The sequence below is a fragment of the Pteronotus mesoamericanus genome, unplaced genomic scaffold (assembly GCF_021234165.1).
Source record: "Pteronotus mesoamericanus isolate MK-2021 breed Mesoamerican mustached bat unplaced genomic scaffold, CSHL_Meso_final contig_22, whole genome shotgun sequence".
NCBI classification, from domain to species: domain Eukaryota; kingdom Metazoa; phylum Chordata; class Mammalia; order Chiroptera; family Mormoopidae; genus Pteronotus; species Pteronotus mesoamericanus.
This window is the reverse complement of record NW_026555090.1, coordinates 2,114,304-2,119,916: the sequence shown is the minus strand read 5'-3', so window position 1 is coordinate 2,119,916 and position 5,613 is coordinate 2,114,304.

Sequence of the window (5,613 nt, the reverse complement as noted above, 5' to 3'; positions counted from 1 at the left end):
GGGCTCCTCCTCCACCTCCTCTCTCTGGCCTGGGCCCTTTCTGCGTCTCCATCGACTTCTGGGGGGCGGGGGTGAGGCTCAGTCTAGCGGCTCCAAACACCAGCTAGGCCCTGACGATCCCTAAAATGTCATCCTCAGACCTGCCATGGCGCCTGAACGCCAGGATCAGTGCCAACACCCCCACATCTGGAGCAAGCCCCCTCTCTCTGCTGCACCCATTCCACCTCTGTCTTCTCTATCTCTGTAATCCCCCTCCCGCTGATGGCTAAGGGCAAGAAATCTCTCTCTCTCTCTCTCTCTCTCTCTCTCTCTCTCTCTCTCTCTCTCTCTCTCTCTCTCTCTCCTTTCCCTGCACCTGATCTGCCAGCAACCCCCCTGGGCTCCCTGGGAAACGCGCTAGGACCCTGGCCCACAGCCCCCGCCTGCCCCCCCCCCCGCCTCCCCCCCCCCCCCCGCCTGCACCAGGGTGGCCCCTCCGCCCCTGCGCCCCCGCTGGGAGCCGCCCCAGAGCCCACATGCGCCGCCCCCGGCCCTGGCGGCTCCCAGCTCCCCCGCACCTTGCCCTGGCCTGCAGAGCCACGCTCTGCGGGGCCCCGCTTCTGTAACGCAGCTTGTCCGCGCCCTTAAAAAAAAAAGTACAGCTTCACAAACACAAAATGAGGGAAGCCGAGTGAACGGGGAGTCAGAGTGAAAGACTGTGGTCTTGACCAAACGCCGCCGAGGTCGCTTCCTGGTCTGGCGCGGCCAGTTTGGAGACAGCGCGGCAGCACCCAGTGGAGCAGAGCACGGGGCGCCCTCGGAGCCAGCCGTTCCCCTGACCAGCACCCCAGGAGTGTGCCCGTGCGCACGGAGAGCGAGGGCCGGAACGTTGACAGGACTGCTCATGGGAGCCCCTCCCTGGCGCCAGCCGAATGGGCCGTCAGCAGAGCCTACACGGCAGGCGCGCGGAGGCCCCTTCATGCCGCAGACAGCCCGGCCCTGAGGAGGAGCGAGATCCAGCCAGGCGGACAAGGGCACACCGGGGCTCCACCCAGGGACGAGTTCCCTGTGCTGTGAGAAGCAGGGTCGTTGGTCACCCCTGGGGGTGCCGGCGACGAGGGCGCAGTGGGGGCAGAGAGCTGGTCGGATTCTGTTTCTTGACCTGGTGCTGGTCCCTCTGTGAAAAGCCATTGACCTCTCTGTAGATGGTGGGTGCCCTTTCCTGTGTGCACGTGAGACACCACTAGAAAACTTTTCTAAAAGGGTAAAAAGAGTACATACAATGCATTAACGAGACATTATGAAACGAAGTGAAACACATTTCATCTCAATAACTGACCTATGCATGCCCACCCTCATGTCCGTACCAGGGGACACCCCCTCTGTCTCCTGTGATTAAAGAGGGGCTGGCTGCGCGGGAGGCCATGGAGCCCATGGAGCCCAGAGGAGCCCGCCACGCCGGGCGTGGGTGCGCAGGGCCTTTCTGGAGGTAGAAGCGCACACGGACCTGAGACTTGAAAGGTAGCAGCTGCACGGAGGAAGGCTGCTCAAGGCGGAAGGGACGCGATGCAAAGGCACAGGGCACTGAGGTTCTCCGAGGGGCTCCAGCTGGCTGGAGAAGAGAGTGTGAGTGGAGAGGAGGAGGCCAGGCAGGGACCAGGTCAGGAAAGGCCTTGAGGACCAGGCCAAAGGGCAAAGGATGTGGGTTTCGTCCTGGGGCTTGGAGAGACGTGGTGGCCTAGTGGTCAGCACGTGGGCGCTGAGCCACACCTCCTGGATGGGGATCCTGCTTCTGTTCCTTCCTAGCAGTGAGATGTTGAGTAAATGACTTGACCACCACTCCATGCCTCAGTTTCCCCATCTGTAAAGTCAACTTAATGACACCTGAGAGGGGTGTTGGTGAGGAAATACCTCTGGAGCAGATATCCAGCAGCTGCTCAGGAAGGTCAGCTGTGATGGTTGCATTTGGGTTGGCTTTCCTCCGCTGTGGGGAAGATGTGGGGAAACCGAAAGCACAGAGCCCGCGCCATTTGCTATGGTGGCGCCATTTGCCGAGCAGGCCTGTGACCTTGTTAAACGTGACTGCCCTTTGACTCTTCTGAGCTTGTCCCCAGGACTGGAAATTACTGGAAGCAAAACAGAACTAACCGCTGCCACAGGCAGAAGGTAACAGTCGAGCAAACTGCAGCCCGGCAGCCCAGGGCCACACAGCAGCAGCCCCCTCCCTGCCCTTTTTCAATCCAATTAGAATCCAGTGAAAGTTCAACGCCCCACCCTCAGGGCTGTGCATCTCTCGGCACTGTGCCCCTCTCCTTTCTTGGAAAGTGAATAAAAACTTTCTTCTCTACACTCTTCTCTTTGTGAATTCTTTTTTTTAATAAACATTTTTTAAAAGATTTTATTTATTTACTTAGAGAAGGGAAGGGAGGGAGAAAGAGAAGGAGAGAAACATCAATGTGTGGTTGCCTCTCGCTTGTCCCCTACTGGGGACCTGGCCCGCAACCCAGGCCTGTGCCCTGACTGGGAATCAAACAGGCGATCCTTCGGTTTGCAGGCTGGTGCTCATTCCACTGAGCCACACCAGCCAGGGCTGTGGATTCTTTCCCAGCCACACTGAACCACCATCCTAACAAAAACAATCGTAACTATTATAAGTAGCTAATCTTCCCTGAACTGTTACTGTTACTGGATTGTCCTAAACGAACCTGAGACAAGAATTTGAATGCAAGGAGTTTCTTTGGGAGGTAACTCTGGGGGTGTGGGGGAGTGAGGTGGGGACAGGAGCAGAGCAAGAGAAATCAGGTCCCTGCTGCAAGCAGCTGCTTCTCAGTGCCACTGCGGGTCCCAAGAAACCTGTAGGGCACACCTCAGAGTTGTCCCATCAAGGGCTGGCAAGGTGGCATCTGTCCTTCTGGGAGAGATGCTCCTGTTTGCTCCTGTACCCTTCACTTGGGTTCTTGCAGCCCAAAAGGGCACTCAGGTGGTTGAGGTGTAAGGCTGCTGAGTGTAGGAAATAAAAATACAGTCCTCCTAGTTAAATTTGAGCTACTGGTAAACAATGAATAATTTTTGGTATAAGTATGTCCCATGCAATATTGGGGACATATTTATACTAAAGAATGACTTGTCATTTATCTGAAAATCCACTTTATCTGGGCGTCCTGTGGTTTATCCGGCAACCTTTTGAGTTGAGAGGCCATGGGCACGTGCAGAACTGCAAGGCTGGCGTGGGCTGGGGATGTTAGCCAGCGGCCGCAGCTTCCTCCTCAGGGATCTTTCCACAGCGCTTTTTGGGCTTCTTTGCAGTATGGCAGTTCATGACAAGGAGCATTCCAAGAGGTGGAATCAGAAGCTTCCACTTCTCTTGACTCAGAAGTCTCCGAACATTACTTCTGATGCGTCCTATTAGCCTGGGCAAGCCCTATTTCAGGGATGGGAAATAGACCGCACCTCCTGATCTGTGCACGGAGTCGAGAAACTGGTGGTAGCCCCGTGGAGAGACAATTAACTACAGAGGGAAGGCATTTCCTTAATCCTCTTTCATTTGTTGATCATGTCCAGGTGAAATCTCTGCATGGTATTTGGGCAATTATAAATTTTAAGTTGTAAAATCAACATACTAAATCCAAACCAGTATTTTTTTAATTTATTGATTTGAGAGAGGAGAGGGGAGACATCAATTTGCTGTACTACTTCTTTATGCTTCACTGATTGTAAGCTCCCCTGTACCCTCACTCAGCTTCAGCTCCCACTAACAGTTTTTATACTTGTACATCTACATGCCTTTGATAATTTCCAAAATAAAATAGTATAGGAAATGTCAGAAAAATGGGGCATTATTTTGTGAATTTTGTTCCACCTTCACACGTGTCTCCTGGGCAGGAATGTAAATATGCATGAAAACCCCCCTTCGGATGCTCCGTGGCTCATCTCCCCTTTGAACGAGAAGGCCAGCCGAAGTTTTTGTGAAAAACAGTATCCAACAGTTTTTAATAACGCTGTCTTGTTTTTATCTTAGTTTCATTGTTATGTATAGAGTGACACAAATTTTCCACTTAAGAAAAACACATTTATTGACATTTTAAAAGACGTCCTTGAAAATGTCACCTATCTGTTGGACAATTTTATTAAGTAGTAATAGTTCAGGGAGCTGAGGTGAAGATCCGGGAGCAGCAGAGAGCGAAAAGGGGAAGCGGTCGGCCGGGCCCGCCGCGGGCCGGGGTCTGGGAGCCCCAGGCTCCCGGGGCTCGGCCCGGCCGCCCCGTGCGCTGGAGCCAGCTCCTGGGGCCGGGAGCCAGGCCGGGCTCCGGCTGGGCGTGCAGCCGGCCTCGGGACGAGTCCTTCTTCTTTCCGCCGCGGTCTCGGCGTCTAGGGAGGGCGGAGAGTGGGCGACTTCAGCCTTCCTCTTGGGCCCCACGTCTGCGAGGCCTGGGCAGTCCGCAGGAGCCCCTCCTTCCCGCGCCGCCGAGTCGAGCTGAGCCTTCTCGCCTCCGACCCGACGCAGACCTGTCGTTCCCAGGGTTGCCGCAAGAGGGCAGGAGCAGCCATCAGCTGAGAAGCGGCGAGTAGGCGCTGCCTGGGGACAAGGAAGAAGAAACGGCGGCCTCGGGAAGAACCGCGACTCCTGGCGCTTCAGCGGCTTGGGTTCGAGCTCTCGCTCCTCGGCTTCCTAGACTGTCCTTTAATCTTTCCCCAGCAAACCAGGTCCTGCAAGGATTAAGCAATGTGCACGTAATATACCTCGTGTGTGAACCCGTTTCTCCCCAACTTCACAGATCAGAGCTCAAAGAGCTAAAAAGAACTTGATGAATTTTTATTTAGCAGGTGCATGATAAGGATAGCTTGTGAGCAGTGGAATGGCATGATTAAAAATGAGGGGAAAAAGAAAGAAAAAAAATGCACTTAAAAACTACCTGTAATCCTACTCCTCATCAGTAACCGCAGTAGGTATTGGTATACAGTTTTGCAGTCTCCCCCCCCCCCCACTGTAAATGCGTGCATACAAATATAAAGATATGAATATTCGCCCACAGACTCAGGGGTGCAAGAAATGTTATACTACTTCATTAATTTTTTTTTACTTTAAATAAAAATGACTGTTGTTGTTTTTTATACAAGTAATACACGCTCAAGAGGAAAACAAAGAAATTTAGAAAGTACAAAGGAAATAAGCAATAAATCATCACTGTAAGTGGGATTTTATACTTCATGATTATCATTATAGAATTCTTGCTCCACAGCCTCATCTCCTGTCTACAGGTTCAGTGGTAGACACACCGATATGAGCACTAAGACTGGGATCATAGTCTATGCTGTTTTTGTCTGTGCACTGTCAATGGCTTGCTTGTGTGTGTGTTTCTGTTAATTAATAAATTTTGTGGGGGGGTTTAGGGTTACGGAAAAATTGAGCAGAAAGTACAGAGAATTTTCATACATGCACACGCGTGCTTTCCTACTATGAAAACTTTGCATGGTAGCATGGCACATACGTTACCATTGATGAGTCCATGTTGATTTGTAATTATTAAATAACATTCATAGTTTACACTAGGTTTCACTCTGTTGACACTCTGTGGACTTTGCAAAGGCGTCGCGACCCGTGCCATCCAGCATCGTTTCGGTGCCCTAAGAACC